The sequence below is a fragment of the Loxodonta africana genome, chromosome 4 (assembly GCF_030014295.1).
Source record: "Loxodonta africana isolate mLoxAfr1 chromosome 4, mLoxAfr1.hap2, whole genome shotgun sequence".
NCBI classification, from domain to species: domain Eukaryota; kingdom Metazoa; phylum Chordata; class Mammalia; order Proboscidea; family Elephantidae; genus Loxodonta; species Loxodonta africana.
The window spans coordinates 42,990,128-43,013,934 of record NC_087345.1 but is presented as its reverse complement, the minus strand read 5'-3'; the positions used below and the strand labels follow the sequence as shown (position 1 = coordinate 43,013,934).

General features: G+C 40.2%; 1 long non-coding RNA gene across 50 annotated transcripts in view; it reads left to right on the top strand.

Annotated features, from left to right (window-relative positions):
* Positions 1-23,807, top strand: part of LOC111753149 (uncharacterized) — a 416,755-nt gene that overhangs the window by 268,629 nt on the left and 124,319 nt on the right. For 42 of the 50 annotated variants that reach the window (XR_010321732.1, XR_010321771.1, XR_010321780.1 and 39 more), the window contains one exon: positions 667-22,991. The exons of the other annotated variants lie outside the window; for them this stretch is intronic. This is a non-coding gene — a long non-coding RNA (uncharacterized LOC111753149). The remainder of the gene's footprint in view (positions 1-666; positions 22,992-23,807) is intronic. 50 annotated transcript variants of the gene reach the window in all.

The window sequence follows — 23,807 nt, the reverse complement described above, 5'->3', positions numbered from 1 at the left end:
TAGAAAAAAAAAAATCTAGAAATGTTCCTTGCAGGGGAGGGAACTGTTCATTGTTATGACAAAAAGGTTGAAAAGCATTGGTGGGTGGAAAGGAAAGAATCTTGGTTTTTGAAATTGGAAGGACCTTATTCAGACTCTCCACCCACTACTAGTGTAACTCATTTCTCTGAACTTCAAGCATTTTCATATGTGAAGCAGTTATCACAGTACACCCTCATGAACAACTTTGTTCCCTTCAATATCTTATACCCTGCATCTAATAGAGTGATTAGCACAAAGTAACATATTTTCTACACAAATAGGACACAACTTCTCTTTGTTTGCCAACTGCTCCCTTTCTCCATGAGGAGTTTTCATAAGCACTGCTATGCCAATTTTTTTACATGTTGCTGTAAGAAAAAAAAAAAATTAGCAAGCAAGCTTAAGAAAATAACTCCTAGGGGAAGGGAATGACTGGCAAACAAATGTAGAAGACTTGCATTATTTGCATAAAATATTGTAAGCTCTGATAGGAATTTATTGTATAAATATATAAAGGAATGAATCATTCTATCTCAAAGGGTTGCTTGATGATTGAGATGGTGAATGCAAAGGTCTTAGTTTGGTACTTGGCACATCTCAGGTGCTCAGTAAATGATTGTTTTCTTCCTCCCTGGACCTCCCTAGCCTCCAGCTTCTCTCTTCCCTGTACACACAGACTTCACAAGTGAGGATATGAGAACTAAACAGGGCAAATGACTTTCCTGATGTTACAGAATGACTTTGCTAATGTTGGACACAAAAAAGAAGGATAGGTAGTTGGAAAACATGGCCTTGGTGATAGAAACAATGCCAGAGATCGAATGATAGAATTTTGCAAGACCAACAACTTCTTCATTGCAAATACCTTTTTTTTTACCAACACAAACGGTGACTATACACGTGGACCTCACCAGATGGAATACACAGAAATCAAATCGACTACATCTGTGGAAAGAGATGATGGAAAAACTCAATATCATCAGTCAGAATAAGGCCAGGAGCTGACTGTGGAACAGGCCATTAATTGCTCATATGTAAGTTCAAGGTGAAGTTGAAGAAAATTAGAACAAGCCCATGAGAGCCAAAGTATGCCCTTGAGTATATCCCTCTTGAATTTAGAGACCATCTCAAGAACAGATTTGATGTGTTGAACACTAATGACTGAAGACCAGATAAGTTGTGGAATGACATCAAGAACATCAAACATGAAGAAAGTAAGAAATCATTAAAAAGACAGGAAAGAAAAGACCAGAATGGATGTCAGAAGAAGCTCTGAAACTTGCTCTTGCACATTAAGTAGCTAAAACAAAAGGAAGAGATGATGAAGTAAAAGAGCTGAGAAGGAGATTTCAAAGGGTGGCTCAAGAAGACAAAATAAAGTCTTTAAAATGACATGTGCAAAGACCTGGAGTAAGAAAACCAAATGAGAAGAACATGCTTGGCATTTCTCAAGATGAAAGAACTGAAGAAAAAGTTCAAACCTTGAGTTACAATAGCGAAGGATTCTACAGGGAAAACATTAAGTGATGCAGAAAGTATCAAAAGAATATGGAAGGAATACACAAAATCACTATACCAAAAAGACTGGTCAATGTTCAACCATTTCAGGAGGTAGCATATGATCAAGAACTGATGGTACTGAAGGAAGAAGTCCAAGCCGCACTGAAGGCATTGGTGAAAAACAAGCCTCCAAGTATTGACTGAATACCAATTAAGATGTTTCAACAAACTGATGCAGTGTTGTAAGTTCTCACCAGTCTATGCCAAGAAATTTGGAAGACAGCTATCTGGCTAACTGACTGGAAGAGATCCATATTTATGCCTATTCCCAAGAAAGATGATCCAATCAAATGTGGAAATTATCAAACAATATCATTAATATCACATACAACTAAAATTTTGCTGAAGATCATTCAAAAGTGGCTGCAGCAGTATATCAACAGAGAACTGCCAGAAATTCAAGCCAGATTCAGAAGAGGACATGGAATGAGAGATCTCATCGCTGACACCAAATGGATCCTCCTTGAAAGCAGGGAATACCAGAAACATGCTGACCTGTGTTTTATTGACTATGCAAAGGCATTTGACCGTGTGGATCATAACAAATTGTGGATAACATTGCAAAGAATTGGAATTCCAGAACACTTAATTGTGCTCATGAAGAACCTGTACATAGATCAAAAGGCAGTTGTTCAAATAGAACAAGGGAATACTGTGTGGCTTAAAGTCAGGAAAGGTGTGCATCAGGGTTGTATCCTTTCACTATACTTATCCAATCTGTATGCTGAGCATATAATCTGAGAAGACTGGAGGAAGACTCATTCACAGCCCAAGTTATGCAGATGACATAACTTTCCTTGTTGAAAGTGAAGAGGGCTTGAAGCACTTACTGATGAAGATCAAGACCACAGCCTTTAGTATGCATTACACCTCAACATAGAGAAAACAAAAATCCCCACAACTGGACCAATAAGCAATATCATGATAAACAGAGAAAAGATTGAAGTTGTCAAGGATTGCATTTTACTTGGATCCATAATCAATACCCATGGAAACAGAAGTCAAGAAATCAAGACACATTGCTGTGGGGAAATCTGCTGAAAAAGACCTTTTTAAAGTGTTGAAAAGCAAAGATGTCAATTTGAAGGCTAAGGCGCTCCTGTCCCAAGCCATGGTGTTTTCAATCCCCTCATATGGAAATGAAAGCTGGCCGATGAATAAACAAGGCTGAAGAAGAACTGATGCCTTTGAGTTTTGGTGCTGGCAAAGAATATTGAATATACCATGGACTGCCAAAAGAACGAACAAATCTGTCTTGGAAGAAGTACAAGCAGAATGCTTCTTAGAAGCAAGGATGGTGAGACTACGTCTCACATACTTTGGACATGTTGTCAGGAGGGATCAGTCCCCGGAGAAGTACATCATGCTTGGTCAAGTAAAGTTTTAGCAAAAAAGAGGAAAACCCTCAACGAGATGGATTGACAGAGTGACTGCAGCAGTGGGCTCAGGCATAACAAGGATTGTGAAGATGGTGCAGGACTGGGCAGTGTTTCATTCTGTTGTGCATAGTGTCACTATGAGTCAGAACCGACTCAATGGAACCTAACAACAACAACTGCAATGTTACAGAGCATGTCTGTAGGTTGGCTAAGAGTTGAAGCTTGTTATTTCAGCTTTGGAGCCCTGGCGGTGCAGTGGTTAAATGTTTGCCTGCTAACCAAAAGTTTGGTGATTTGAACCCACAAGCCTCTCTGAGGGAGAAAGATGTGGCAGTAGCTTCCTAAAGATTTACCCAATGGGACAGTTCTGTTGTGTCCTATAGGATCACTTTGTGTTGAAATCGACTTGACAGCAATAGGTTTGGTTTTGGTGGCTATCTCAGTTACAAATGAGTAAATTATTATTATTTTCCTTGAATATTCACTAAGTTTCCCACATTCTTGGAAAAAATGTTTTTGCATCACTGAAGTATAATTAAGCCTTATTTAAATTGATTTCTATTGAGTGCCATCTGGGTGCACCAAGCACAAATTTACATGCCTGAAGCAACAAGGCAAGTGCTCTGCCCTGCCAATAAGATGGTCTTGAAAGGGCTTTGGGGAAGCATTCTGGGGGGCAAATTGACACACGGGGCCCTGTCCAGCATAACATGCAGACAATTCAGATAGGAAGGCTGGAAAGCGCAAAATAGTGGCTTGGAAAAGCCAGACGTCAAGATGGCAAGGGGCTGGGTAAACAAGAATGCACTATCACTACCCACTAAGGGTCTCTTCAGTGTTCAGTTTATAAATCCAATGCAGTAGGCCAGTATGCATAGTCAAATAATATAATATCACAACATTTAGAAAGGTGGAATTGTCTCTAAGAATTTTTAAGCCATCAATTCCAGCAACAATTAAAGTAGTAAGATGTTGTTGTTGTTGTTGTTAGGTGCCGTCGAGTCGGTTCCGACTCATAGCGACCCTATGCACAACAGAACGAAACACTGCCTGGTCCTGCACCATCCTTACAATTGTTGTTATGCTTGAGCTCATTGTTGCAGCCACTGTGTCAATCTACCTCGTTGAGGGTCCACCTCTTTTCTGCTGACCCTGTACTCTGCCAAGCATGATGTCCTTCTCCAGGGACTGAGCCCTCCTGACAACATGTCCAAAGTATGTAAGACGCAGTCATCCCTGCCTCTAAGGCGCACTCTGTCCACACTTCCTCCAAGACGGATTTGTTCATTCTTTTGACAGTCCATGGTATATTCAATATTCTTCGCCAACACCACAATTCAAAGGCGTCAACTCTTCTTCGGTCTTCCTTATTCATTGTCCAGCTTTCACATGCATATGATGTGATTGAAAATACCATGGCTTGGGTCAGGCACACCTTGGTCTTCAGGGTGACATCTTTGCTCTTCAACACTTCGAAGAGGTCCTTTGCAACAGATTTGCCCAATGCAATGTGTCTTTTGATTTCTTGACTGCTGCTTCCGTGGCTGTTGATTGTAGATCCAAGTAAAATGAAATCCTTGACAACTTCAGTCTTTTCTCCGTTTATCATTGGTCCACTTGTGAGGATTTTTGTTTGCTTTATGTTGAAGTGTAATCCATACTGAAGGCTGTGGTCTTTGATCTTCATTAGTAAGTGCTTCAATTCCTTTTCACTTTCAGCAAGCAAGGTTGTGTCATCTGCATAATGCAGGTTGTTAATGAGTCATCTTCCAATCCTGATGCCCCATTCTTCTTCATGTAGTCCAGCTTCTTGGATTATCTGTTCAGCATACAGATTAAAGGTATGGTGAAAGAATACAACCCTGACACACACCTTTCCTGACTTTAAACCAATCAGTATCCCTTTGTTCTGTCCGAATAACTTCTTTTTGATCTATGTAAAGGTTCCTCATTAGCACAATTAAGTGTTCTGGAATTCCCATTCTTCGCAGTGTTATAATAGTTTGTTATGATCTACACAGTCGAATGCCTTTGCATAGTCAATAAAACACAGGTAAACATCCTTCTGGTATTCTCTGCTTTCAGACAGGACCCATGTGACATCAGCAATGATATTCCTGGTTCCACGTTCTCTTCTGAAACCGGCCTGAATTTCTGGCAGTTCCCTGTCGATATACTGCTGCAGCTGTTTTTGAATGATCTTCAGCAAAATTTTGCTTGTGTGTGATATTAATGATATTGTTCTATAATTTTCACATTCAGTTGGATCACCTTTCTTGGGAATAGGTATAAATATGGATCTCTTCCAGTCAGTTGGCCATGAAGGTGTCTTCCATATTTCTTGGCATAGATGAGTGAGCACCTCTAGCGCTGCATCTGTTTGTTGAAACACTCAATTGATATTCCATCAATTCCTGGAGCCTTGTTTTTTGCCAATGCCTTCAGTGCAGCTTGGACTTCTTCCTTCAGTACCATCGGTTCCTGATCATATACCACCGCTTGAAATGGTTGAATATCGACTAATTCTTTTTGGTATAATGACTCTGTGTATTCCTTCCACCTTCTTTTTATGCTTCCTGAGTCGTTTAATATTTTTCCCATGGAATCCTTCACTACTGCAACTTCAGGCTTGAATTTTTTCTTCAGTTCTTTCAGCTTGAGAAACGCTGAGTGTGTTCTTCCCTTTTGGTTTTCCATCTCCAGTTCTTTGCACATGTCATTGTAATACTTTGCTTTGTCTTCACAAGAGGTCCTTCGAAATCTTCTGTCCAGTTCTTTTACTTCATCAATTCTTCCTTTTGCTTTAGCTGCTCGACACTCAAGAGCAAGTTTCAGAGTCTCTTCTGACATCCATCTTGGTCTTTTCTTTCTTTTCTGTCTTTTCAGTGACCTCTTGCTTTCTTCATGGATGATGTCCTTGATGTCATTCCACAACTCGTCTGGTCTGCGGTCACTAGTGTTCAGTGCATCAGTTTGTTGTACTGTGGGGGCTTGTGTGTTGCTGGATGCTGGAAGCTACGCCACCGGTATTCAGATACCAGCAGGGTCACCCATGGAGGACAGGTTTCAGCTGAGCTTCCAGACTAAGACAGACTAGGAAGAAGGACTCAGCAATCTATTTCTGAAAAGCATTAGCCGGTGAAAACCTTATGAATAGCAGCAGAACGTTGTCTGATATAGTGCTGGAAGATGAACCCCCCAGGTTGGAAGGCACTCAAAAGATGACTGGGGAAGAGTTGCCTCCTCAAAGTAGAGCTGACCTTAATGATGTGGATGGAGTAAAGCTTTCAGGACTTTCATTTGCTGATATGGTATGACTCAAAATGAGAAGAAACAGCTGCAAACATCCATTAATAATCGGAACCTGGAATGTACGAAGTATGACTCTAGGAAAATTGGAAATCATCAAAAATGAAATGGAACACTTAAACATTGATATCCCAGGCATTAGTGAGCTGAAATGGACTGGTATTGGCCATTTTGAATTGGAGAATCATATAGTCTACTATGCTGGGAATACAACTCGAAGAGGAATGGTGTTGCATTCATCATCAAAAAGAGCATTTCAAGATCTATTCTGAAGTACAGTGCTGTCAGTGATAGGATAATATCCATACGCCTACAAGGAAGACCAGTTAATACGACTATTATTCAAATTTATGCACCAAACACTAGGGCCAAAGATGGAGAAATAGAAGATTTTTATTGGCTGCTGCAGTCTGAAATTGATCGAACATGCAATTAAGATGCATTGATAATTACTGGCGATTGGATTGTGAATGTTGGAAACAAAGAAGAAGGATCAGTAGTTGGAAAATATGGCCTTAGTGATAGAAACAATGCCGGAGATCGAATGATAGAATTTTGCAAGACCAATGACTTCTTCATTGCAAATACCTTCTTTCACCAACATAAACGGCGACTATACACATGGGACTCACCAGATGGAACACATAGAAATCAAATTGACTACATAGTGATAGAAACAATACCGGAGATTGAATGATAGAATTTTGCAAGACCAATGACTTCTTCATTGCAAATACCTTCTTTCACCAACATAAATGGCGACTATACACATGCCTCACCAGATGGAACACATAGAAATCAAATTGACTACATCTGTGGAAAGAGACGATGGAAAAGCTCAATATCGTCAGTCAGAACAAGGCCAGGGGCCAACTGTGGAACAGACCATCAATTGCTCATATGCAAGTACAAGCTGAAACTGAAGAAAATCAGAGCAAGTTCGGGAGAGCCAAAATATGACTTTGAGTATATCCCACCTGAATTTAGAGACCATCTGAAGAATAGATTTGACCCACTGAAGTAGTAAGATGTAGAATGTAAATGCTCCGTTCCTTGCTGGAGGCCCTGACACTCCACTTTAGTATTTAGTACTGGTTTGTGTTTTTACATATTTTACAAAATCATCTTTATAGGCAGAAATTGCGTCTTAGACCGTTTGGACACTCACCCTGTTCTCTTACCTTGCTGTAGTAGATCCTCAAAAAAAATGTATGTCAAATAAAAGAATGTATTTTACAACTAGTGGAAAAAAAGGATTGGTTGAATACCATGCACATTACATGTATTATTTCATTTAACCTTTACAGTTGGCGCATAACTAATGTTCCTGATGCCACAAAATTAGTAAGTGGCTTAGATTGGAGTCAACCAAGATTATTTCTGACTCCAAAGATTATGCCCATTAAAAAAAAAAAACAAAACTCTTCCAGTGGTCATGAGGATGCACCTTGAAGACCTCCCACTCCAGGGAGTGTAACTGACCAACAGCCCTGCAGCACTGACCAAAGACCCAGCTGCTGTGCTCTGACATCTCTCTCTGCTTTTACTTGGTGGCCATGCCTCCCACGTGCTGCTCCCAGGCAGTGACTGAGAATGACAGGGGTATTAAGGAAGGCTGACTTTGGTGTAGGGACAAATCTTTCTTAGCTTGCATGGCAGCCTAGGATGTTTCCACTCAACTTTTGGTCCAGTCTACCACTCTCACTGGGGTCAGATTTGCATTATGAACTGATGGCTCTCTCAGCCTTCTCCAACTCCTGCCCCTTTTTTTTCTCATAGGTGTTTCCTGTAATAAAATGCTTGCACATTTAGTCCACTCTTGGTATCTGTTTCTTCAAGGACTTGGACTAACAGAGTTTTAAATATTCTTTTCACTCCTATGCCACTGGCAGGATAATCCATGGTGGGCATGTTTTAGTGGAGCTTCCAGAATAAAACAGACTAGGAAGAAAGTCCTAAAGAACTGCTCCTGAAAAGTAATGAAAACCCTATGTATTGCAACAGAATATTGTCTGATATGGTGTTGAGAGATGAGCTTCCTAGGTTGGAGTATACACAGTGACCACAATAATGGACTTGAGCATACCAGTTGTGAACATGTTGCAGGACTGGGCAATGTTTTGTTCTGTTGTACATGAGTCGGAGCAATTAACAATAACAATAATCCGGTCCAAGTTAGTTTTCATCACATTTCCCACCAACTCTCCTAATGTTAATAGAGAGTGAAAATGTACTCTCTATCTGTGATGGTCTGGGGACAGCCACAAGTAAGAGATTTATTGAAAACTCATGATTTATCCTACAGTTACTTGTACAAAGTCTGCCTTTTCTATAACAAGCCTTGCATAGTCAGGGTCTGTGACTATCTTATCCATTGCTATTTGCCCATTGTCTAGAATAGGGGCTAGTTCCTAGTAGGTGTTCAATAAATAAAGGCTGAATGAATGGGAGAAAAATCATAGAAATTATTTTTCTACTTTATAATATGGTCATATTTATTTAATTAAAAAAAAAACTTCTCTTCTCTGCAAAATTAACACTAAGGTTTAAATATAACCTTAATTCTATACTTTGCCTTTATTTAGCATATCAGAACATACCTTGGGGATAAAGATATCCCTGTCTGAAAGTTATGAGTTAACTGATTTGCCCCATGGTCAAAGTTAGAATGAGAACCCAGACCTTTCAAATCCTAATTCAGGGTCTTTTCCTTTCCATGTACAGTGTTCTTTTGTATTTGTATCTTACTGTTACAGTCTAACTTGAACTTTTTCTCCTACTTTGCTATTTTAGGGTTCACTGGGTTTCTGGGTATTGTAATTAACGTTACCATATTTGTTCTTTTTCGTATACTTTCTGTTCCCTGCTAGCTTTATTTGATCAGTGAACATTTCTCCAATTCACTCTTATAAAATTTTAGTCTAATACAAGATTTTATTTTTACCTTTTAATTTGGAGTCAGCTGGAAATTTGAGGAAAGCCCTGGCCAAAGTGTTAAATATGCACTCCTTGACATCATTGGGCATTTATTCTTGCATGTCTCAGATCACTGAGCATGGATGTTTCACTTTGTCTTTCCCCTGCTGAGGACAAGGTTTTGTTCATATTAAATTATGGAGAATGGCCTCTTTGTGCTCAAGCGTGTTACTCTAAACAGTGGTGTTTACTTATCCTCCTTCCTCCATGCTGAACCTAACAGTAATGGGTGCTCAAAATATTCTCCACTTCTCTTAACAGAGGTGAGCTCTATAGTGGCATCTCCGTCTTTCTAGTTCCAGTGAAAACTCTTTGAGTCAAACTTGACTCCCTTCCTCTCTTAACCCTCATCCAGTCTACCAACAACTTCTATTAGTTCTACCTTCAAAATATGTCTAGAATCTGATCATTTCTCACTACCTTTGCCGATATTTTTCTGGATCAGGATTCACCTCCAGCCCATGTGATTGCATTAGTTTCCTGACTGGTCTTCCTACTTCCATTCTGCCCAATTACAATCTATTCTCCATACTTTCAGAATAGAAGGCAGATCACATCACTATGTTCAAACTCTCCACTGGCTTCCTAAGGAATCCAGAGTAAAACCTTAGAGTCACCTCCATGGTCCCACCTAACTCTTTCATCTTATTTTACTCTGTATAAACCATGCTGACTTCCTTGCTGTTTCTCAAAAATGACAGGCATATCCCAACCTTGGGGACTTTGCACTTACTGTTTCCTTTGGAAGACTCTTTTTCTAGATATTTGCATGCTTTGTTCCATTACCTCCTTCAGGGTTCTGCTCAGATGTCATTTTTTCAGGGAAGGCTTCCTTGGCCACTCTATATAAAATCCCAACTTCACCCACCCAGTGAAATGTGTAAAGGCCTGGAGTTAGAAAACCAAAAAGGAAGAAGACACAGCATTTTTCAAGCCAGAAGAACTGAAGAAAGAGATTCAGGCCTTGAGTTGCAGTATTGAAGGATTCTATGGGCAAAAAATTGAATAACATAAAAAGCATTAAAAGAAGATAGAAGAAGTACATAAAGTCACTGTGCCAAAAAGAATTGGTCAATGTTCAACCATTTCAGGATGTAACACATTATCAAGAACCCATGGCACTGAAGGCAGAAGCCCAAGCTACACTGAAGTCATTGGTGAAAATCACCAATTGAAATGTTTCAACAAACTGATGCATGCTGGATGTGCTCACTCATCTGTGCCAAGAAGTTTGGAGACAACTACCTGGCCAACCAACTGGAAGAGATCCATATTCGTGCCTATTCCAAAGAAAGGTGATCCAACAGAATGCAGAAATTATTGAAAAATATCATTAGTATCACACGCAAGTAAAATTATGCTGAAGATCATTCAAAAAGGATTGTGAGAGTACATCAACAGGCAACTGCCAGAAATTCAAGCTGGATTCAGAAGAGGACATGGAATGAAGGATATCATTGCTTATGTCAGATGGATCTTGGCTGAAAACAGAGAATACAATCTAGACGTTTAACTGTGTTTTATTGACTATGCAAAGGCATTCAACTGTGTGAATCATAACAAATTATGGGTAACATTGCAAAGAATGGGAATTCCAAAACACTTAATTGTACTCATATAGAACCTGTACATAGACCAAGAGGCAGCTATTTGAACAGAATAAAGGGATATTGCATGGTTTAAAATTAGGAAAGGTGTGCATCCAGGTTGTGTCCTTTCACCATACTTATTCAATCTGTATGCTGACCAATAATCTGAGAATTGGACTATATGAAGAAGAACAGGGCATCAGATTTGCAGGAAGACTCATTAACAACCTGTGTTATGCCGATGACACAACCTTGCTTGCTGAAAGTGAAGAGGACTTGAAGCACTTACTGATGAAGATCAAAGACCACTGCCTTCAGTATGGATTACGCCTCAACATAAAGAAAACAAAAATCCTCACAACTCTACCAGTAAGCGACATCATGATAAATGGAGGAAAAACTGAAATTGTTGAAGGATCTCATTTTACTTGGATCCATAATCAACACCCATGGAAGCACCAGTCAAAAAATCAAAAGACGTGTTACATTGGGCCAATCTGCTGCAAAAGGCCTCTTTAAAGTGTTAAAAAGCAAAGATGTCACCTTGAAGACTAAGGTGCGCCTGACCCAAGCCATGATATTTTCAATTGCCTCATATACATGGGAAAACTGGGCAATGAATAAGGAAGACTGGAGAAGAATTGATGCCTTTGAATTATGGTGTTGGCAAAGAATATTGAATATACCATGGACTGCCAGAAGAATGAACAAATGTGTCTTGGAAGAAGTACAGCCAGAATGCTCCTTAGAAGTGAGGATGGTGAGACTTTGTCTCACATACTTTGGACATGTTATCAGGAGGGTTAAGACCCTGGAGAAGGGCATCATGCTTGGTAAGGTAGAGGGTAATTGAAAAAGAGGAAGACCCTTAATGAGATGAATTGACACAGTGGCTGCAACAATGGGCTCAGACATAGCAATCATAGTGCAGATGGTACAGGACCAGGCAGTGTTTTGTTCTGCTGTGCGTGGGGTCTCTAAGAGTTGTAACTGATTCGATGGCACCTAACAACACCACCACCACCCACCGGACACTATTGATCTTTTGAGTGTGTGTGTGGTTTTATTTTCCTCATAAGTCTTACTGTGATTATTGTTGTCTCACTGCCTTCTAAAATACCATATATCTTACCTATTTAGTTTGATTTTTCAAAATCAATTTTCCCCCACTGTAATATTTGCTTACTTTTATATCCCCAGTGTTAAGAACAACACCTGACATGCCGTATATACATAAATATTTGAAGAATGGATGTTCTGCCTCTTCACTCAGCCTTCAAGTTCCACTTTGAGTATGAAACTGTCACTTGCTGTATAAAGCCTCCCCAGCAGTGATAGTCAACAACTTGTTTCCTCCTTTTAAATGCATGCTTTGGGAAGCTATGTTTTATAGAATTAATCAATGCTACAGGTTTCAATGAAACTTCCAGACTGAGAGTGACTATGAAGAAAAGGCCTGGCAATCCACTCCAAAAATCAACTTAAGAAAACCTTATGGATCACAATGGTCCTATCTGCAACCCATCATGGGGCTGGCAAAGAACCGGGCAGAATTTCATTTCGATGTGAGTGGGATTGTCACAAGTCAGGGGCTGACTAGGTGGAAGCTGACAACAAAATAAATGTTTATAAATTTCCTTAGCATTCTCCTTCCTGAACTATTACCAGCTCATCAGAAGGGAGGGTATCTTATTAATCTCTGTACCCCTAGCATTTAGCACAGTGCCCGACATATAACGGTCATTCAATAAATGCTTGTTGAATGGATGGATGATTGAATGAATGAAGAATACCTCAAGAGAAATACAAATCAGCAAATATCTTTATTAACTTGAAGTGGTACCTGGTGCACAATAATCATTAGCCCTAAGAGTGTTGATAACACCCCCTGGGCCTGGAATGGAACATCTGACAACTTCCTTGGAAGTGTGATTGGACTTTAGGTCATTCGCTACACTCCCAGGTTCCGCCTGGGATTAGAGGGCTGAAAGGTTTTGCACCACTGGCTAAGACAATTTTTGGTACATTGGTGAGCATGTCCTATGAGGCAAAACCTGAAACTTTGATAACTGTAGTCAAGATAACCCAGTGATATCAATGACAGTCAAACACAAAGGTGTTAACCATATTCCTAACATCAGTGAGGTCTGACAAGGAAGGCAATTGTATGAGTATGACTAGAATAATCTGGTAAGGTTTTCCTTTATTTACTAGTTTATTTTAAAGCCAGGCTTTTTTTTTTTTTAATGAGGATTTGAAGAATTTTTTTTCTGGTACTTTTCTATCGATAAAAACAAATCTATAGGGCTAGAAACATATGCAAAGGTATATATAGTTAATGAGTATTCAAAGTTGCTATTGCATAATAAAGGCCAGAAAAACAAAGTGTTGAGTGTTAGGATGCTACTAACAACCTTAGAAGATGCCTTGTCTCTGCTGCTACTTAGCAAAGGAAATGTCACATGTCTTTCTGCCAAAGATTTGTATAAGGTTGGTGTGGTATTATAGCACAAGTGAACTTTTTAGAGAGAGGGTAAGAAGTGCCATTCTGAGTTTTGTGACTCAACAGAAGCACGTATTTATTTAGTTTTTACAAACCTGGTAGTTGCCGAGTTTCCCCCTGGAGAAACAAAAATCTTTCCCTTTGCTAAAGACAGTTCCCAAGGTGGGCTAAGGAGCCACCAGAAACTAATCGGGAAAGAAATTTTGTATTTTAATGGTGTCCTACTTTTCTATTTTCTCTTGATTAAAAATTCAGCTGCTGTGGAGCACAGAAAGTGAAAACATGCCTCCTCACTGGTGTATGTAATGAAGTGATCCTTAAAACAAAAGGATACATTGTGATCTGAAAATATTCTACCAAGTTATGAAAGCAAATGCTTTCATGCCAAGGGAATCCAGCTATGATTTCAAGAAAACTCTGCTAGGTTCAGTAGCGGCATTAAATGTGCATTTTGCAATAGCAAAATTAATTACATATATATGTACAAAAAATGCATGTGTTTGTGTATGCATGTGTATATTTATATACATACATCTGTGCTATATATGAATGTGGTTTCTTACACCAAAAAGCAAGCAAATGAACAAAAAACAAAAAGCAAACTCAGCAACAAAAAATGCTATCCCAGATGGTGTGTCCATCCATGTGGATAAGTGCTGCTGAGAAGGCTGAAGTACACTCTGTGGCTGTGTCCTTCCTGCTGGGTACCCAGTCCCCCAGTGACCCTCTACTGTCCCTGGTCATAACTCCTGCTTGCCATGCCTCCTGTTCACCTCGAAGTCTACAGGCTTCCTTTGCACCAGAGAAGCTGCTCCTTTTTTGTTTACTGCAACCAGGTTGGACAGCATGGCTGTGGCTTCTCAGCAGGTAGCTTGCGTTTCTTTCACATTGGCACTGTATCTCCAGGTAGCTGCCCACCCTTGTCACAGTTACCCTGTCCCTTCTCTTGGCCATTTGGTTACTCTGTGATTGTGGGACTGAAGTTTGTTCCCTGATTAATGAGAAGTGTAGCATGTAAGGAGGCTAATGAAGTGGTTCAGTTTCTTGGATGTGAATTTTTGCAAGATTTTCGGGCTTCACAGTCCCAAGCTGCAGTATGTTGGGTGCCTGCCAGTTGATTCCAACTCATCGCAATGCCATTCGACAGAGTAGAACTGCCCCACAGAGTTTTCTAGGCTGTAATCCTTAAGGGAACAGATTGCCAGGTCTTTCTTCCGTGGAATCTCTGGGTGGGTTCCAATTGCCATCCTGTCAGTTATCAGCCAAATGCTTAACTGTTACTCCACCAGGGGTCCTCTGCAGACATTACAGAAAAGGATTATTTCAGAGGCCTCTTCCCTGATCTCTCAGCCTTCATCCACCCTCTCTATTTCTATCCTCCCTACTTTCTGCCTCCTATTGCCAATCTTCCTAGACACAGTACAAAAAAATTGCAATACTCACTAAAAACAAAACATCGTCCATTATCGACTGAGTACAATCTAAACTCCTAAGGCTGGCATTCAAGGCTCTGTACTTAAGTGAGCTGTGCAAATAGCTCCAATAACTTTTTATCCCTGTGTCAATAAATGATGACAATAACAATAAGACTAATGTGTGGTTCTATTGGGTCTTATTAATTACAAAGAGCTTTCATTTTGATTGTCATAACAACCTCATGAGTAACTATTATCCTCATACATCATATAAGGAAATCAAGCTCCAAGACATGCTAGCACACTGTCAGAAGTCTTGACCAGACCCCAGTGCACTCTGGGTGAATATTCGGAAATTCCTGAGAGTCCCATTTTGACACCCATTTGTAAAAATTAAGGATTTTGAACAGCTCAGAGACCAGAATTATATTACAGCAGGCTAAGGGTCTCTGTTCTTTCCCCACTATTGCTAAATAGATTGAATTCTCTAAACAGATTACTTGGACTTATCTCCCTTGGCAATACAGACTCAGGAGTGTTCTCTAAGCTTTTCCCCATTTGAAGTCTTAAGAAGATCATATCTATTGTGTTGAAGTTCCCTGAGGCCATGGCATGGTTCTTATTAGTGGACATTTGTAGCCCAGAGTAACTTTTTCAAAAAAATCCCGACCAGGATGCCCTGTTATTACTTTATCATTATCTTGCTAGAGCCATGATGGGGGCAGGGAGCTGCTTTGATAACTGACACAGATGCTGTTGTCACCTTTTTTTTGGTTAAGGAAACAAGCAGTCATGCTATTCTTGAGTTTATACGTAACGCTAAACACATAATATCACGAGTTGCTGTGTAGTCAATTCCGACTCATGGCGACCCAATGTGTGTCAGAGAAGAAATGTGCTCCGTAGGGTTTTCATTGGCCGAGTTCTTGCAAGTAGATTGGCAAGTCTTTCTTCCAAGGTGCCTCTGGGTGTACTTAAAACTCCAACCTTTTGATTAGCAGCTGAATTTGTTAATCCTTTGCACCACCCAGGTACTCCGGGCGCATAATAAGGACTCAATAATTATTTGTGGGATGCTGAAACAAATAAAAGCATTGAAGCATTTTCTCTGAATTTAATGGGTAGGTATCACTGCTGTGTGCAAAGTCCTTGCCACCTTTGTTTAGTCACCCCAGGGATACTCTCAGATTCAGAGTTTTCACATTTCTTGGGCCCAGATGGAGGTTTAAGTTTGGGGATTCTCATCAGTTTTCTGAACTGCTCAGTGCCACCACATGAACAAAAGAGAATGAAATAACCTGGTGTCACAGACCGAATTATGTCCCCCACAAAATGTGTGTATCATTTTGGCTGGGCCATGATTCCTAGTATTATGTGGTTATCCTCCATTTTGCGATTGTAATTTTATGTTAAAGAGGATTAGGGTGGGATTGTAACACACTTACCCAGGTCACATCCCTGATCCAATGTAGCGGGAGTTTCCCAGAAGTGGTCTGCACCACTTTTTACCTCTCAGGAGATTAAAAAGAAAAGGGAAGTGAGCAGAGAGGGGGGACCTCATACCACCAAGAAAGCAGCACCAGGAGCAGACAGAGCATGTCCTTTGGACATGAGGTTCCTGTGCTGAGATGCTCCCAGACCAAGGTGAGATTGATGGCAAGGACTTCCCTCCAGAGCCAAAAGAAAGAGAAAGCCTTCACCTGGAGCTGGCACCCTGAATTTGAACTTGTAGCCTACTTTACTGTAAAGAAATAAATTTCTCTTTGTTAAAGCCATACACTTGTGGTATTTCTGTTATAGCAGCACTAGATGACTAAGACCCCCCGGGGACAGTCAAAGTGTTACATTTACAATCTCAGAATTTCTATCCCAACCATGTGGCAAATGGAGTCTAAAGCAGCACCAGGAACAGAGCGCATCCCTTGACCTGGGGTCCCTGCACCTGAGAAGCTCCTTGACCAAAGGAAGATTGATGACAAGGCATCTTCCTCCAGAGCCAACAAGGGCAGAAAGCTGTCCCCTGGAGCTGACACCCTGAATTTGGACTTGTAACCTACTAGACTGTGAGAGAATAAATTTCTCTTTGTTAAAGCCATCCGCTTGTGGTATTTCTACTACAGCAGCACTAGATGACTAAGACAGAATCTAAGGACGGAATTGGTCAGTTTTGCTATCCTGCTATGCTTAAAACGAACCATCCCAGAGGCTCATATTAAGAAAGAAGAGCCAGGAGCTGAGCACATTCTTTGGATCCAGGATCGCTGCCCTGAGAAACTCCTGGAACCAGGAGACCAAGAGAGACCGCTGTAACCCTGAAGACAGCAAAATGTGGTGGCAGAGAGAATGGCAGCAACAGAGGCAGGAGATTGGTAGGAGATGGCACAGTGGATCAGGAGCCCACAGAGTGCAAATGCTGAGTGCTTTCAGGTAGGGGCTTGCTGGCAGAATAGGGTGCCCCTGGGCACGTGGTAGAGCTGAGTGCTTCTGGCCGGGGCCTACTGGTGGAGTGGGGTGCCTCGAGGCGCTTATTGGTAGAGCTAAAAGCACTTTGTAACACTTGATTGAGCAGGGCAGAGGCCAAGGACCAGGTAGAGGTGTACCTGAGGACTCAGCTGAGAAGAGGCTGTCCTGATGGAAGAACTGTATCCTGAGCATTCCTGAACCTGAACTGTAACATGTTACTTCCCTAACAAACCCCATAATCATGAGTATTGTCTGTGAGTTCTGTGCGGGCATGGCAATGAATTGAGTGCTGTGGGAGGGACACAGGGTGTCAGAATTGGTAAAGATGGTGGAGAGAGGAGGCATGTCTGACCTCCGCCTCACAGGACTCAGCCTTAGGCTGTTGATCTTGGCTTTCCTTCCTCCTTGTGAAGCTAGAGGTCAGATGCCTCTGCCATGCTATTTTTACAACCTCGGTTTGATTCTCAGCCAATATACTTCGAGTGCAGCCCCCACCCATCTGTCAGTGGAGGCTTACGTGTTGCTATGATGCTGAACAGGTTTCAGAGGAGTTTCCAATATAAGGCAGATTAGGAAGGAAGGCTGGTGATCCGCTTATGATAATCAGCCAACGAAACCCTATGGATCACAACGGTCCGATCCTCAACCAATCAAGGGAATGGTGCAGGACCAGGCAGCATTTTGTTCTGTTCTGCAGGGGTCACAGTTAGTCAGGTGCAATCAGAGGGCAACTAACCACCACCACAACAATTTTATTGAACACCTACTATGTGGCAGACAAAGGGTATTCTCATACTTGCTTTAGCTCTAATTTCCCTTAAACCTAATTAGATGGGAATTATTATCCCCCAAATACATACAAAAATACTGAGGCCCAGAGAAGTTAAGTAAATTAAGTTTGCAGAGCTAGGAAGTGGTAGAATTTGGATTCTATTTAGCTGTGTCTGACAACAGTGTCTGTGATTTCTTTAATATGTGACTTTGTTTTGTAGTGTGGGATTGGAGTGATGAAGGAGGCCAATATTTATTGAGTGTCATGCACTATACTAAGTGTTTTCACACACTTGATCTTCTGGATTTCTCTCAACACCTCTATGAGGTGGTGTTACTATTCCCATTAATAGATAAATAAACTGAGATTTGGAAATAGTAAATCTTAATTAACTTTCAATACTGAGATTTTATCTTGTGATATCTTCTAAAGAGATATCAATTACTTCAACCGTGTTATACCTAATGAGTTTTCGTGACATGGCCTGAGTGCATATATGTGAATATTTTGAGTTATCTCAATCCAAGACAAGGGGAATCTACACAGGGTGGAAAAGAGCGTTTATGAAATAAGAGTATGAAGTTAGAGGGTGGTTGGAAGGACCCCTTGTACTTGAATGTTCAATATTTAAATTGTTGTTGTTAGATGCTGTTGAGTTGGTTACAACTCATAGCCACACTATATACAACAGAACTAAACACTGCCCTGTCCTGCGCAATCTTCATTATTGTTGTTGTACTTAAGCCGGTTGTTGCAGCCACTGTGTTAGTCCATCTCATTAAGGGTTGTCCTCTTTTTTGATGGCCCTCTACTTTACCAAGCATGATGTCCTTCTCCAGGGACTGTTCCTTCTTGATAACATGTCCAAAGTATGTGAGACAGAGTCTTGCCATCCTTCTAAGGAATATCCTGGCTCTACTTCTTCCATGATACATTTGTTCATTCTTCTAGCAATCCATGGCATATTCAACACTCTTCTCCAACACATAATTCAAAGGTGTCAAATCTTCTTTGGTCTTCCTTATTCATCGCCCAGCTTTCCCATGTGTGTGAGGTGATTGAAAACACCATGGCTTGGGCCAGGTGTACCTTAGTCCTTAAAGGTACATCTTTGTTTTTTAACACTTTGAAGAGGTCTTTTACAGCAGATTTGCCCAATGTAATATGTCTTTTGATTTCTTGACTGCTGCTCCCATGGGTGTTGATTGTGAGTAAAATGAAATCCTTGACAACTTCAATCTTTTATCCGTTTACTACGATATTGCTTATTGGTTCAGTTGTGAGGATTTTTGTTTTCTTTATTTTTGTTTGTAGTCCATACCGAAGGCTGTGGTCTTTGATCTTTATCAGCAAGTGCTTCAAATCCTCTTCACTTTCAGCAAGCAAGGTTGTGCCATTTGCATATCGAAGGTTGTTAATGAGTCTTCCTCCAAACTTGATGCCACATTCTTTTTACTATAGTCCAGGTTCTTGGATTATTTGCTCAGCATACAGATTGAATAAGTATGGTGAAAGGACACAACCCTGATGCACACCTTTCTTGATTTTAAACCATGCAGTATCCCCTTGCTCTGTTCAAAGGATCACCTCTTGATCTAAGTACAGGTTCTGCATGAGCACAATTAAGTGTTCTGGAATTCCCATTCTTTGCAATGTTATCCATATTTAGTTATGTTTCATACAGTAGAATATCTTTGCATAGTCAATAAAACACAGGTGAATATTTTTCTTGTGTTCTCTGCTTTCAGCCAGGATCCATCTTACATCAGCAATGATATCCCTTGTTCCACGACCTCTCCTGTACCCAGATTGAATTTCTGGCAGTTTCCTATTGGTGTTCTGCTGCAACTGCTTTTGAATGATCTTCAGAAAATTTTACTTCCATGTGATAATTGCTAATATTGTTTAATAATTTCTGCATTCTGTTGGATCACCTTTCTTTGGCATGGACACAAATATGGATTTCTTCCAGTCAGAGGGACAGGTAGCTAGCTCTCTTCCAAATTTCTTGGCATAGATGATTGATCACCTCCAGCGCTGCATCACTTTATTGAAATATCTCAATTGGTATTCCATCAATTCCTGAAGCCTCCTTTTTCACCAATGACTTCAGTGTAGCTTGGACCTCTTCCTTCAGTACTATCAGTTCTTGATCATATGCTACCTTCTGAAATGGTTGGACATCAACCAATTCTTTTTGGTTCAGCGATTCTGTGTATTCCTGCCATCTGTTTTTGATGCTTCCTGCATCATTCAATATTTTGCCCATAGAATCCTTCAAAATTGCAACTCGAGGCTTGAGTTTTTTTTTTTTTCAGTTTGTCAGCTTAAGAAATGCCAAGTATGTTCTTCCTTTTCAGCTTTCTAACTCTAAGTCTTTGCACGTGTCATTATAACATTTTGCTTTGTCTTCTTGAGCCCCTCCCTTTGAAATCTTCTGTTCAGTTCTTTTGTTTCATCATTTCTTCAATTCACTTTAGCTACTTGATGTTCAAGAGCAAATTTCAGAGTCTCTTCTGACATCCATTTTGTTCTTTCTTTCGTGTCTTTTTAATGAACTTCTGCTTTCTTCATGTATGATGTCCTTCATGTCACCCCACAAGTGGTCTGGTCTGTGATCATTAGTATTTAATGCATCAAATCTATTCTTGAGATGGTCTCCAAATTCAGGTGAGATATACTCAATGTCATATTTTGGCTCTCGCGGATTTGTTTTTATTTTCTTCAGCTTTGGCTTGAACTTGCATATGAGCAATTGATGGTCTATTCCACAGTTGGCCCTAGCCTTGTTCTGACTGATGATATTGAGATTTTCCATCCTGTCTTCCCACAGAAAGATTTAATTTGATTCCTGTGTTTTCTACCCGGTGAGATCTACGTGTATACTAGCCATTTATGTTGTTGAAAAAAGGTATTTGCAACGAAGAAGTCTTTGGTTTTGCAAAATTCTATCATGAGATCTCTGGTGTCATTTCTGTCACCAAGGCCATATTTTCCAACTACCTATCCTTCTTTGTTTCCAACTTTTGCATTCCAATTACTAGTAATTATCAATGCATCTTGACTGCATGTTTGATCAATTTCAGACTGCTAAAGTTGGTAAAAATCTTCAATTTCTTCATCTTTGGCATTAGTGGTTTTGTGTAAATTTGAATAATAGTCATATTAACTCGTCTTCATTGTAGGTGTATGGATATCATTGTATCACCAACAGCACTGTACTTCAAGATAGCTTTAGAAATGTTCCTTTTGATGATGAACACGACGCCATTCCTCCTCAATTTTTCATTTCCGACATAGTAGACCATATAATAGACTGATTTAAAATGGCCTATGCCAGTCTATATATATTATGCCAGTCTATTTCAGCTCGGTAATGCCTAGGATGTTGACGTGTATGCATTCTACTTCATTTTTGACAATTTCCAGTTTTCCTAGATTCATACTTCGTATGTTTCACATTCTGATTATTAAGGGATATTTGTAGCTATTTCTTCTCATTTTGAGTTGTGTCCCATCAGCAAATGAAGGTCCGAAATCTCAATTCCATCCAAGTCAGTAAGGTCAACTCTACTTTGAGGTGGCAGCTCTTCCCCAGTTGTTTTTTGAGTGCCTTCCAATATGAGGGGCTCATTTTCCAGGGCTATATTTGACAACGTTGCACTGCAAACTGACAGATGCATGGTGGAAAATTTAAATGTGAATTGTTAAATGTAAATTAAGTAGTCCTTTATTACTTACTGATTTATTTTTAATATGTCCATTGTGAATTGAATTGTGTCCAATTCAAAGTTATGTCAAAATCCTACCCCCTGGTGCCTGTGAACATGGCCTTGTTTGGACATAAGGTCTCTGAAGATGTGATTTATCAGTGAATATGAGGTCATATTTGAGTAGGATAAGTCCTAATTCCATTTGAGTTGTATCTTATAAAACAGTAGGACAGACATGGAGACAGAGAGAAAGAAATAGCAGCCATGTGATGAGGGAGGCATAAGCTGCAAGATAAGGAACAAAAGGATGGCCAGCAGCCTTCAAAAGTAAGAAGAGAGATAAGGAATGATTCCTCCATCAGAGCCCTCAGCCCTGATTTGGACTTACAGTCTTCAGAACTGCGAGACAATAAATTTCTGTTTTTAAAGCCACCCATTTGGTGGTATTTTGTCATGGCAGCCCAGGAATCTGAAACAATGCCTACTGCATTTATACACCTACCGCTTGAGAAAAAAAAAAGACAAAATAAGGCAATAAAAGCATGCCTCAGGTTTTCAGCCTCTGCGTTTAAGTTACAGAACAACCTAGTGCCTAAAAGATTGTTTTCCATAGAATGGTCTCTTCCCTATTCAAATCGGTACTTGAAAGTGGGATATACTCATCTGAGAAGGTGGTGGTATTGTTTCCCAGCTGTTTATAGATGCTTCCAGCTTGTAGGAACTGCATCCTGAGTTACTAAGTTAATGGCTTGGCTGTCACCTTGTGATTTATCAGTGAAATTTCTCCTCTGAGTGCAGGGCATATAAAAGGGTAGTCAGCTCATAACCCATGCTGTGGCATAGTAGCAATGATCATGCATGGGATGGACCCTTCAGAAAGCAAGGCCATTGGTAAAATAATAATGCTTTCTTGCTGTAATATGTAACATGATCCAGCCTCATAGATAGTGCAGCATAGACTATCTAAACACACTTTAGCCTTTGTAAACAGAAAATGTGTTCATGGAAATCCTGAGGGAATATTTTGTGATGTCAGGTTTTGTTTTATAGCATCTCATAGTACTTATGCTCTGCATGACATACCAGTTTGGGGGCTTAGTTGGGCTTTTAAAAAGCAGATCATGTTTTTTCTCTTTGCAGTGGCATTGGATTTTAGATTGACCTCTGAGTGTACCTGGATAAAAGCATCTCTCCCAGAATTTGGGAGAGATGGTTGGATTATGACAAAGCTATCGGGATACATCAAGTACCACTACAGCGGCCAAAGGATTTTCAGGCCCACAGACACACAGTAACCACTCTAATTCCTTTCTCTCTGGCTTATAGCCTCTGAAGAAGCTGAATAATTAAAGCGGTACACCACCAGGGAGTTTTTAAGGACTTCCATGTAACTGCTTATTTTGGCCCCATCTGAATACCCAGTAGATTCCAGAGAAAACCGTGAAAGGGCAACGATCTAAAAAGGTTTTAAGATTAGAATGTATACAATAATATCCTGGCTGATTATTTGGAATGCAAGAATTAGGCTGGAGAGCTATAGACGGATCCGTTAGCATGTACTTACTGGTCAAGATTGTGGCACACCCATCCCTTCATGGAAAAAGACCCACCCATTCTTAACCACCCACAAATACTTTCCTCGGTTTATTCAGGGCTTTTGCCTACATTTGCATGTTTTTCTCTTGTAGACCACACAGCACGTCCTGTGGGTCAGGAGAAACATGGAGATTGTAACTCACTTGCTTCCTATTGGAATGTGTGACTTCTGCCCAAATTTCCTTCAGTTGCCAAAATCCGACAGTCTCCATGGCTTCGATGATTAGAAATGGCTCACCTAAGAATACAAGTCAGGCCTTGATAAAACCAACTCCAAAGGATAATTTTAAGTCAGGTGGCATTTGAGTATACAATAATTGCTTTAAAATACATGAACAAAATGGATTTATTATTATTACCATATTGAGAGGAATTCTTACTATTGTGGAGAAGGATACAATAGTCTAGCTTAGCCCAATCTCTTGGACAGACAGTGCTTTTAACCATTTCCTCTTATGATTTCATGCTTACCAGTTCTGTTAAGTAGCCTTCTAAGATGGCCTCCAATTAT